The sequence below is a fragment of the Notamacropus eugenii genome, chromosome 1 (assembly GCF_028372415.1).
Source record: "Notamacropus eugenii isolate mMacEug1 chromosome 1, mMacEug1.pri_v2, whole genome shotgun sequence".
NCBI classification, from domain to species: domain Eukaryota; kingdom Metazoa; phylum Chordata; class Mammalia; order Diprotodontia; family Macropodidae; genus Notamacropus; species Notamacropus eugenii.
The window spans coordinates 7,659,338-7,672,375 of record NC_092872.1 but is presented as its reverse complement, the minus strand read 5'-3'; the positions used below and the strand labels follow the sequence as shown (position 1 = coordinate 7,672,375).

At 36.9% G+C, this 13,038-nt stretch overlaps 1 protein-coding gene across 2 annotated transcripts in view; it reads right to left on the bottom strand.

The window, feature by feature from the left end:
- The window catches only part of PRKAR2A (protein kinase cAMP-dependent type II regulatory subunit alpha), a 120,718-nt gene that overhangs the window by 38,746 nt on the left and 68,934 nt on the right, over positions 1-13,038 (bottom strand). The window lies entirely within an intron of this gene.

Below are 13,038 nucleotides of genomic sequence, written 5' to 3'. Positions count from 1 at the left end.
CTTCCCATCTACTGGCTCCTTGATTGCTGCCTACAGGCTTGCCCAAGTCTCTCCTAGCCTAAAAACAAAACAAGAACCCTCACAAAAACCAACCTTGCCTGCCAACTATCATCCTATACTTTTCCTGACCTTTTTAACTAATCAAATGCAGTAAGACCAATATAGACAGTGATGACAACCATGAATAATAAGAAAAATATGATGCAGAAGGAAATAAAAATGAGACATAAAAGCAAAAACTTACTATTTGTTATATTGCTCAAGATTAATATGTACTTAACTTGGAGATTATGATTTTATATTTATGATCACTTGTTTACTTGAAAGCTTTTTTAGTTGATTGCTACTAAGTTTGGAATAATAAAATGAAGTAAGTACTTAACAATACTTCAAGGAGCTCTAATTTCATTAATTGGTAATTACATCCACTGATGCAGAGTACAATCTTTCTATAACTTAGCAGATAATCTTTGAGACTACCTATACCCTCCCTCCAAATGATGTTCTTGTGGTTAATATGATAATAAGCCTCCCTGAATTTACCTAGGCTGTTCCACAGATAATAGACACATAGCCCTGCCAGGTTCATAACTTAAAGTTTTTGCTAACTAACTGTAACCTTGGGCACATCACTTAACACCTCTGAGTCTCAGTTCCTCATCTCCAAAATGAATAGTCTGGATGCGATGGCCTAGTGTCTCTTCCAGCTTTAAAACTATGATCCTATGGTCCTTCTCTGCTTGGTAGAACCTGATAGAGATAGGTTTTTCTGGAATAACTTCTGAGAGCCCAGGGTCACTTTCCTACTCCCATGAGGAACTGGATATGGCTTTAGAAGAAATAAAACAGGAATTCCTATTTGAAATTATACTTTGACTTAACTCTGAAAGCATTTTATAGTAAGTATTTAAGACTGAATTTCCATAAGAAATAAAAACTAGAAAGATGGGAAGAATTATATGAATTGATGAAGGATGAAATAAGATCAACTAGGAGAATACTATGCACAGGGACTATACTAATGTAAATAAAAAAAGAACACTGAAATGAAACTAAACAGGGTAGAAAAATAAGTAAGGAGTGGAAAACAGGAGCGGATGGTCTTGAGATACAGCCTTAAGATACAGCAAAAAGAAAAGATTTGGGGGTGAAGGTGGAATACGTATTCCTAACATTAGACGTCTATGTCCCTTGGAGTGTATGATGATCACAACTTTCCATGTTCTCTACCATAAAAGATGCAATTGTTAATGTTGCCAGGGACCAAATAGCAGGTTAAACACACTATGGGTCTAAAAGCCAGGATAAAATGGGAAACCAATCTGGATTCTAAAATGGTAGAGAGAGGTTCAAGGGGACTCTAGAAACTATAAACCTTTATCTCACAAGTCAAATTAGTTGAATTTATTATGAAAGGTGGCAACTATCACCAATGAAAACTTATTCAAGCATAATTTTCTAGAGAAAGGAGATATGGTTTTTATAAAGAAAAATTGTTTTTACTAATTCACTAAAGATTTCAAAGGGAATAAATTATACATGTAGATAAAGGGAAATCAGGCAAAGAAACCATTTAGGCTTTCAAAGATACCTGGACAACAATATATGCCAGATGAGGTTAGTTTGTTGTTTTTAAATTAAGTAACCACAGGATGGTTTTAATATAAACAGAGAACTAGTTTAGAGACAGGAAAAAAAGAGAAAGAATAATCAGGCACCTCTTTGGATAAAGTAGAAATAGTGGGACTCCTTGTAGACTGGTGCTAGGATTAATTTAATTTTGTATTTTTAACAATATGAAAAGGATTCTGGGAAGAGGTAGGTACATAAAAGTACCTCGAGTTTTGCCAAAAAGTCTTTTTCTAGGTAAGGCTATGGTGGAAACTTTAGCAAGATTTCACAACAACATATAATCATGCATTTAAGAGGAAAATATCCCCTCTATACTCAAAGGATGATGGGTTCCAAATGATCAGTGGTAATTTAGAAAGAAAAGAACCTAAGAATTACTGGAATGGAAGTCAGAGATCTGATTTGGAGACCTGTTTCTACCACTACTAATTTCCACCTTCCCTATACATTTACTAAGTAGGTATTCTCTCTACTTCAGGCTTACCCTCTGACCTGCTCCACTACCATCATGGTCTGTTGCCAGTCCTCCTAGTGACAGCTCTACCTTCAAGATGATTCAATGTTTGGTAAGTCCCTTACCTAAAAATGACTTATCAAGAGAAGGCCTAGCCATTTTGCTCATTTTCTATTTCCAGCTTACCCACTGGTCTGCCTTACCAGCACACAACAAGTAGGTCTACTTGTTTATGTACAAAGGTGTTCATAATCCCACAGTACATCTGTTCTACACATCTACGAGCTACTCACCCCCTCATGTGGATACTTCTTCCCTGCTCTAATTTCCAGTTTCTTTTTATGTGTTTTCTTTTCCATATTAAAACATAAAGACTATCTTTTTTTTCTTGTGTTTGTATGCCTAGGACTTAATACATTGCCTGGCACATAGTAAGTGCTTAATAGATGCTTCATTCATTGACCCAGCTATCTGTTTAACAGCACTGACTGAATAAATAAGTGAATGAATGGACCTAAAAGGGTCCACACACAGTGATGGAGCTAGGTTCCAAAAAATATCTTGAAAGATTATCTAAGATTGGGCTGAACTTTTAAGATGAAATTAAAGAGAGAAATGTAACATCTTAAAGTAGTGAAGAAACTGACTTCACAAGTAGAAAATGGGGAGGCATGGTTAGGGAGCAGTTTGTCTGAGAAAGATCTAGGTATTTCAATGGTCTTCAAGCTCAATGAGTCAACAGTGTGATATGGCAGTAACAACCACCACAACCACAACCTAATGAATTCTTGACTTCATTAAGAGAGGGATGGGGTCTAGCACTAGGCAAAGGATAGGCCGGCTATACTGTGTCCTCGTCAGATCACACATGGAGTGTTGTGTTCAATTTGGGGCACTACATTCAGGAAGGGCATTGATAAAGGGAGAGGCAACCAGAATGGTAAAGTGCCTTAAGTCCATACCATAGGAAGATCAGGTGAGAGTTGACTAAGCGAAGATGCAGGGGAGACATGAGAGCTATCTTCAAATACCTTCAAGGGTGTTATAGGAAGAGGGGTTTGTTCTGTTTGAACCAGACTGCAAAACCAGAACTAATAGATAAAAGTTGCAGAGGCAAAATTAGTCTTGATGGCAGGGAAAAACCAAAACCACTTTCCAATGATTAGAGGTATTCCAAAGTGGTTTTCTCCCTCACTAGCGGTCTTCATGCAGAAGCTAAAGGACCATTTGTATGTAGTGGGGATTTTTTTTTTTCAGGTAAGGGTTGGACTAGGAAGTCACTGAGGTCCCTTGCCAGCTCTCAAATTCTTTGACTCTGTGACCAAGCTCAGAAAGGATACTTTAGTTCTCTGGTCCTCAGATTTCTCCTGTAAAATGAAAGGGACTGATAGAAGTTCTCTATGCTCCTTCTAGCTTTAACATTCTATAATTAAGTACTAGGACAAGTCAATGCACTGGGAAGTAAAAGGTGGGTTAGGATGGGGAAGGGCCTAGAAATAATCTAGTCTCCTGGAGAACTGGAACATGACTCAGTGTCCTAAAATTCAAGTACACATTTGAATGGTTGAAATTCACCCAACACCGAAAATCACACAGCAACAACCCCCTTCTATGAACGAACTGAGGAAGGTAACTTAGGTGAAGTAATGTTCCAGCAAATACTAGTAAAAACATACTAAAGGGAATGACATTCATTTTATTCCGTGTACAGTCTGCCTCATTTCGCCTGGGGCCATATGACTTAAATCTTCCCTTCTCCTACTTGATGAAAAAAGATACCATTATTTCTTCTAAGACTGTTGATTGTCTTTGTATCCCAGTCATTACACTACCCTTTGCCCAGGAAGATTTACAGACTGAGAACAGGAATAAAAACACTTAAAAGCTAGGGAGTTGAAATTTAAAAGGGCCTCATTCACACAACTCAAGTTGTGTTTAGGTCATTAAGGGCTCCAAAAACAACTTCACCAGGTATCTCAGGTTACATCCCCTGTATAGTGAAACAAGGAACTAATGTTATTCTGAATGTTTAAATAACATTTTAAAAAATATTATCACCCTGTACTTGACAAATAAATCTGAAAACAACCCAAGGATGAAGGAGTACCTGTGCTGTGGACAAAAGCTTAGAACAATGTCTGGTTCCTGGGTCCCCAATGAGCTCAAGGTCATTCTTTAATTTCCCACGTTTAGAAGTGTGGGATCAGTATGCCAGACCTACTGTGTTTGTGTGTGTTTGCGTGTGTGTGTGTGTGTACACACACATATATATACACATGTACATATCTTTTATTGTGTTAATATGCATCTAGAAATGTAGCACTGCATAAAAAAATGGCTCAAAAAGCTGAAGATGGTGTTTTGAAGGACTCTCAAAAAGTTCCTATTTCTGCACAGAGCAAAGAAAGCACTGCAGCTATTTGCTTGAGAAATTTTTTTACAATATATTATCTGTTACTATTTACTATTACTGTTTTACTATTTATTATTACTAATTTACTATTCTTTTAACATTCTGGAGGGTACCACCAAGCTTATTATAAGGCTCAGCAGTTCACCTTTGAATGTATCCATTAATTTCATGAGTAATTTTGATAGATTTGTTAATCGTGCAAACTTTCTAGACTATGTTCTCTGTACTGTACCTTCCCATTCTTTGACTTTGTTTTCCAAAAATTATAAATAATTTTGCTTTGTTCAATCTTGGAAATTTTTGCTATTCAGAACTCACACTTGAAACTTCTGTGCTGAGTGTCTTCCAAATGACATGTTTATCAATGGAGGAAATATGCCTTTGACATGCAAAGTACTCATGGTTTATTTTTCTAGCACAAACACCTAAGTTACGCAAGGTTTAAAAGGATATTTATTTGCAAAATAATCATCTGAAGTTGAATTTCTTTAAATGATAACTATCATTATCATCTGAAGGGATATAACATATTTAATGAGTGTTTAGGCTTGTGGTAGGTGCAGAGAATACAAGAAATAGGAAGAGTGACCAGACTTGTGATTTCATTAAGAAAAACTCCCAGATAAGGGAATTCTACAAAGGTAGATTGGTTCCTTCTCTGCAATTGATAGTCTGAGGGAGTTCCCAAGGACACTGTGAGATTAAGTCCCTTGCCTAGGGTCACACAGCCAGTATGTATCTGAGACTAGCCTTGAACTTGGGTTGTCCAGGCTTCAAGACTAGTTCTCTGTCCTCACAGTCTTGTTGAGACAAAACTATCACTTGTAAAACGATTAGAGAATAACAAAAAAACATTAGATGGTTATGTTCTCAGCTGTATGGAGAAAATTAAGGAAAAAGAAAAGGGGAAAAAAACAATGTGAGATGGAGCAGTCAGGGAGTTCTTATCTAGGAGGTATGTAAAAAAAAAATCTGTGAGTTCCTAACTAAAAACTCTGTAGCACCCATTACTATTTCGGGAAAAGTGCACAGTTAAAGAATATGGAAAACTGTCTTAGAACATTAAGAGACTATAATTAAATTAATTAAAACATTCAAATTGAAATGTACCTGAACAAAATGAAAAATCTCTTCAACTTACTAGTTAATTACTGTTAACTGTTTGTGATGAATAACTCTATTTCCTAATTAGGTAAGAGATCATTACATTCCTACCTACTTTAGCCAGGTAATTTCAAGTATATAATAGCATCCAAAATGTTTTGGCCTTTGGGGAGTTGTAGGCTCAGAAATGTGACTTGAATAGAAATATCTAAGGCATAAGAGGAAGTGGGAATGAGGAGTTAAAGACTTTGATTTTTAAAAAGGCTTGAAAGGAAAAAAGGATTAAAAGCAAGAGCTATAGCTACAGGAAATAATCAGAGGACAGACACCGTCACTGAAACATTAGCTGTGTTATGATAGGCAGAGCATTCAAGCTCTCCAAAACTCAATTTGTTTTTCTGTTAATGGACAAAATAATACATCCCTTGTTTCACAAGGTTACAGGGGGACTGAAAGAGTGCACATAAAATGTTTTGCAAAGCCAAGAGCACCATACAAATGTGAATTATTATCTCATTACTATCTCATCTCTTAATCCTAGGACAAGTTGTTATCTAGCTGTAATTTTTATGTACATATAAAAATATATTTAACTGATTCATTTTTTCGACTAATTCTATGAACTATTTCAGATAAAAATAAAAACTCTTTGTATGTGAATAAAAGTATATGGATATACAATCAACTTCTGTAGGATTGCTGAAAATATCCTCGGCAGAAATCTTGTAGCAGATATGGCAAGAGGAATGGTGTATGTACCTTATCCTCTTCTCACAGGACTTCAATTTCCTCCACTCAGGATCTTTATTTTTGAAGTTTTTTGTTCCATGTAACTTAGAAATTGTTAGTATTTGATACGGTGACATTTATTTAAGATATTATGACTAGGGGGTGGGAGGGTGAGGGTAGGGGCAGAGCCAAGATGGCAGAGTAACAGCATGCACTTCCTAGAGCACTGCCCCCAAACCCAGCCAAATACCTGTAAAAAATGACTCAATAAACAAATTTGGGAGCTACAAAACCCACAGAATGACAGAGCGAAGCAAATATCCAGCCCAAGACAGCCTGGAAGGTTGCCGGGAAGTGTCTATCACACCATGGTGGTAGTAGGGCAGAGTCCAGGTGCACAGGTGAGCCACACCTGCACAGACATGACCTGAGCAGGCCTTGGGAAGACTGAATCTCTCACACTTGTGGCAGTTTCCAGACTTCAGGACCCCAAAACGCAAAGGACAAATTGGAAGGTCAGTGGAAAAAGCCTGTGTGGGACCAGTGTGGGAGAATGGAGTGGTTTGGCCCCAGTCCCAAGATGGCAGAGAGGAGAGGGGCAGAGGAACCCACTGCAGCCACAGCAGCACCAGGAGCAGAGACATCGACTGTTTCTGGAACTCTTAGGCTCAAAGATTGTGGGGGATCGACCGCCTAACCATACACCCCCTACCCCCACTGAAAGCAGAGAACTACCTTGACAAAGAGCTCAAAAGCCAAGTAAATGGCTGGGGAAATGAGCAAAAACCAAAAAAAGAATCAGACTAAGGAATCTTACTCTGGTGACAAGGAAGACCAAAGCATGCAAACAGAAGAACACAAAGTCAAAGCTCCTCCATCCAAAGCCTCCAAGAAACATATGAATTGGTCTCAGGCCATGGAAGAGCTCAAAAAGGATTTTGAAAACCAAATAAGACAAGAAGAGCAAAAATTGGGAAGAGAAATGAGAGGGATGCAAGAAAATCATGAAAAACGAGTCACCTGCCTGATAAAGGAGACCCCAAAAAGTGCTGAAGAAAATAACACTTTAAAAAATAGACTAACCCAAATGGCAAAAGATCCAAGAAGCCAATGAGGAGAAGAATGGCCTAGAAAGCAGAACTGGCCAGATGGAAAAGGAAGGAGGGCCAACAGCTCATGGAGCAGATGGAAGCTAATGACTTAGAAACTATGAAACAAAACCAAAGGAACAAAAAAATAGCAGACAATGTGAAATATCCCACTGGAAAAACAACTGACCTGGAAAATAGATCCAGGAGACAATTTAAAAATTACTGGACTACCTGAAAGCCATGATCAAAGAAAGAGCCTAGGTATCACCTTTCATGAAATTATCAAGGAAAACTGCCCTGATATTCTAGAACCAGAGGATAAAATAAATATTGAAAGAATCCACTGATCACCTCCTGAAAGAGATCCAAAAAGAAAAACTCTTAGGATTTTGTAGCCAAATTCCAGAGTTCCCAGGTCAAGGAGAAAATATTGCAAGCAGCCAGAAAGAAGCAATTTGAGTACTGTGGAAATACAATCAGAATAACCCAAGATCTAGCAGCTTCTACATTAAGGGATCACAGGGCTTGGAATATGATATTCCAGAAGTCAAAGGAGCTAGGATTAAAACCAAGAATCATCTGCCCAGCAAAACTGAGTATAATACTTCAGGAGAAAAAATGGTCATTCAATGAAATAGAGGACTTTCAAGCATTCTTGATGAAAAGACCAGAGCTAAATAGAAAATCTGACTTTCAAACACAAGAATCAAGAGAAGCATGAAAAAGTAAACAGGAAAGAGAAATCATAAGGGACTTACTAAAGTTGAACTGTTTACATTCCCACATGGAAAGATAATATTTGTAACTCTTGAGAGGGCACAGGGTGAGTTGAATAGGAAGGGATAATATCTAAAAAAATAAAATTAAGGAGTGAGAGAGGAATATATTGAGAGAAGAAAGGGAGAAATGAAATGGGGCAAATTATCTCTCCTAAAAGAGGCAAGAAAAAGCTTTTTCATTGGAGAGGAAAAGGTGGGAGGTGAAAGGGAAAAAAGTAAAGCTTACTCTCATCACACTTGGCTTAAGGAGGGAGTAACATGCACACTCAATTTGGTATGAAAATCTATCTTACACTACAGGAAAGTAGGGAAGAAGGGGAGAAGTAGGTGTGAGGGAGGGATGATAGAAGGGAGGGCAAATGGGAGGAGGGGGTAATTAGAAGTAAACACTTTTGGAGAAGGACAAGGTCAAAAGAGAAAATGGAATAAATGGGGGGCAGGATAGGATGGAGGGAAATATAGTTAGTCTTTCACAATATGACTTTTATGGAAGTCTTTTGCATAATTACACATGTATAACCTATATTAAATTGCTTGCATTCTCAGTGGGGATGGGTGGGGAGGGAGGAGAGTAGAGAAGTTGGAACTAAAAAGTTTTAAAAACCAATATTAAAAATTGTTTTTACATGCAACTGGGAAATAAGAAATACAGAATAAGAAATCTATCTTGCCCTACAAGAAAAGAGAGGTGATGGGGATAAGGAAAGGGAGGGGAGTCATAGGATGGGGAGCAGATAGGGGGAGGGGGTAATCAGAATGTATGGGGGGAGGAGGGAGATGGGGAGAAAATTTAGAACTCAAAATCTTGTGGAAATGAATGTTGAAAACTAAAAATAAATAAATTTTAAAAAATAAAAAGTATGCTATAGTAAAAAAAAGAATGTTAAAAATAGATAATAAATGTTTTTAAAAGTAAAAAAAAAAGATTATGACTACATCACTGTTGGGGAAATCTGATCTGTGATAATGGTTCAGTTCCAATAAACTTTGCTGGTTGGCTTCTATAAGATAATTCTAATGCATAATTCTAGACACCAGGCCATTTCGTGTTATTTGACATACATTGTATTTTACAACTTGTAATATATTTTTCAGGTTCTGCCATTCCTCCTATAATCAACATGGATCATTAAAATCAGGCTCCTTAAGGTTACCCTTTTGGCGACAAAAGTCCTATTTTGAATCACCATCATCAACTACTCAATTTCTAAAAACAAATTTACAGAAAATTCAGTCATTTGTGAGATGTTTCTTTGTCAACATACAGTTGGCCGAGTTCATGTGGATTTTGTCCACAGAAGGCAAATAAGATTCAATTCTTAGATCTTAGCCTTTTTATATTATGTTATCTAGAAAGAGTCCAAGGATGAGTCATCATCCCCTAACATTCATATACACACACATAAACATATAAGTTTATGCATAAATATTCTGTGGACTCTTCCCTAGGTGGATAAAATTATTCATTTAAAAAATTCAATAATTTCCCCAAGCCACTTCTGCTATTAGGGTATTTGACACCTCTCTCTCCTCAGGAGTATTCTGAGTGCACCACCATTCTTCCACTAACCCTCCTGTGGTAATGGAGGTACCATAAAGTGCTGTGTGCAGGTCCTAAATTGTTTCTACATTCTTTATCAGATATAGTGGCAAAACATTTATTTGTGATGGTTATAGAAGATACCAGTTTTTACAAATTACTGTTTTGTTATAACATTGGAACTAAATTCAAAAAGGGCATTTGTAAAAATCCATTCTATTTATATCTCTCTCCTTTTCAAGGTCATTAGAGGGATTGCCATTTCTTGCTTTTACTGAACATTTCATTATTATAATAAGCACACGGTAAGTCGTTAATAAATACTTGTTGACTGATTAACACATGGGATTGATATTAGAGACTGACGATCATCTTGGATCAAGGTGGAAAACAGAGTGGTCTGGATTGCCTTCAGGAAACTGCAAAGCACTTTTATGTGCTTTATGTATTCTTTACATGAGAGCAAATGCTTGTCTTCTGAATACAAACATTTTACTGGTGTTGCTGCTGTGGTGGCAACAAGACTTAGAAAATCCTTTCCCCTTAAGAATTAAGGAGGTGTATCACACAAAGGGCAATGGAAAGACGTACAGTGGATGTGAGCAGGCTGCAACATATAACCAATGAGGAATCCCAAAGAAGAACAGTATTATGAGAATTAGTCAGATAACTGTATGATAGAAAGAGAAGTTAGGTTGGTTATGTTGTCAGATGGCAGGCAGATGGCCAAAGTGCTCCATTGGTATACACATGATGTCAGGAGAAAATGAAGAAGGCCTCCAATATGCTGACTGGCAAATTCTGGGAAGATATATGAGTCACATGGGATGGACAGGGAGGCTGAGTAGCAATCATCATTGCTAAGATCCCAGATACATTTGAATATTTGAAAATTCATTGACTGATATAGTATTGGGCGATAATAAAAACATTTATATCTTCAGTCCATTTCATGTTAGGTTTACTCTCCTTAATGATCAGCATTATCTATATCAAAGCATTTTTAGTTAGTAAACTATTGGTACTTTTTATCTGTTTCAGCTGGCTTGGTACTAGAACAGAAAGGAATGGTACTCACTCTGCTGCCTTGTGTGTCAAGTTGACTATGATGATGCTGGATAGGGCCAGTTTGAAACCCTATGATATACTGTTTATTTCCTAAATTTACAGGAGCAGTTATATTACACTTATTGGGGTGCTGAACAAATGAATGACATTGCTAGAATCCAGTTGGCCCACATTTCAATGTTCCTATCAGATCTTCACAGACACCGTAGAGATCTCAGAGCACACATAAAATTCCCACCATCAGCTGCACTGGCTGGCATTTCTTTATTTTGTCATTACCCTACCACTACGTGGAAGATGGGCTTTGGGGAGGTGGTGCTGGTGGCGGTGGCGGTGGCAGCAGTCATTACCACCACCACCCATGACCACCACCCCCACTACATTTTTCTAATCTTTTATTTCAATAGACTTCAGATAGAAAAGGCCCTGAGACAAGTCCCTATCCTATTATTCTTTAATATCTAATGCTCTCGGAACTATCATGTAGGTTAAATAAAAATAACTACTTTATATAACTGAAGAAAAGTATAAGAATGCAGTTTATCTTCTGTAGACTTTAGAAGTCAAATGTTTACACTAAAGTTTCCAGCTGATGTTGAATTGTTTATTATTTTCTTTGTGTTACTTTGATTCTTTATATTCTTCTTGAATTCTGCTTTCAATTGCTGATTAAGGGCATCTAGAATTATGGTTCTGTTTTCTGGATTTCTCTATTCATGTTACTTTTTTTGTTGCCTTTAATTAAGTAATAAAGCACTCAAGTTTTCTCCTACTCCTCTAAGTCAACAAGCACATATTAAGCATCTATTGTATGTCATACAATAGAAAAGTATCTCATTTTGTTTAACAGAGTAAGAAAGAAAAGGTCCTGAGAGTTAACTATTCTGCTATTTATATGTTTATATTTAAATTTTTACAATTACTGCACTGGTAGGTAAAATAATTGCTTTTGCACAGACAAGTAATAACCTAACTTCTATATGCCCGGAGAAAGCATCCTCAGTATAAACAGGACAGCAGACAAAATGATGGTGATGAAATATACCTCATTTTATCATTTGGCATGCTGCTATCTATATCTTTTATATTCCAAAAGCTTTTCACCCCATTTGGCTTGGACACTATGAGTACTTGGTATGGCAACATCTATTGCAATATTCTTAAGTTTTACGGACCAAAGTAAAATCTAAGTAACTGTGGGCAATAATTCAATTTTAAATACTGTAGTGCAGTTTACTGGTTGAGTTCTCTAGGACATTGGCGGTCTATATCACTGTACAAGAACCTGTCATGTGTCAGTCAGTCCATGAAAGACAGTGAGCTTCTGATGTATAATTCTAGTGACCAAGTCATGTCTTTTATTCACTATGTATTTTTTTTATAGCCTGAAGTATTATGCTGCACAACACTTATCATGTCCTTGCATAACCTTCACTGATACTTAAATCTAAACTCCAAAAGGATAACCTTCTGTAATTTTTAGTGGCAATAACCTGGCCCTGAACTGCTATCATAAACTTATCTGATTTCATAAATAAATTTATATTACTCAGCTACTTCTTTGATGCTTCTTGGTCAACATATTGTTGACTGAATTTTATGTAGATACTGCCCAGAAGACCTTTTTATTCCATTCCTGGATCATCACCAACTCCTAGTAAACCATTTAAGTTACTTTAGACAAATTCAATGGTGTGTAGTTTTTACTGGATAATCTGTTTATCAAGTGCTTTTGATGAAAGAGTATTAATCTTTCTATAGGGTGATGGGTCCAATGTTTCATCAATAAATTATAAGTTGGGAGTTATGTCTAGACATTGAAGAAAAGAGTCTTGCTGAACTTCAGCTAGGTTTGAGATGGTGGTGGTTTGGATATCATTTAAGTTCTGAAGGTTCTAGACTAATCAGCTAGCTGTAAAGGTGGGGGGGGGGGGTATGTTCAGGTCACTATAGAAAACACAATTCTGACCTAGAAAAGGGTAGAACTGCAAATGTCATCTTTAGAACTACACTGAAGCTGTGCCTGTACCAGGTCATTTATGTGAAATAAGAGAATGCCTGTAGCTGATTTACATGTATGTATTTTGTATTTACCTAACTCCTCTATTTTAGTAAAAGGGTTTTGAGGTTCTAATTGGTTTACTATGACAGAGACAAAAAACAACAATGGACAATGAAGCCAGGATATCTTCTAAAGATTTTGGAGTGAAAAGAATATAAAGCCTTTG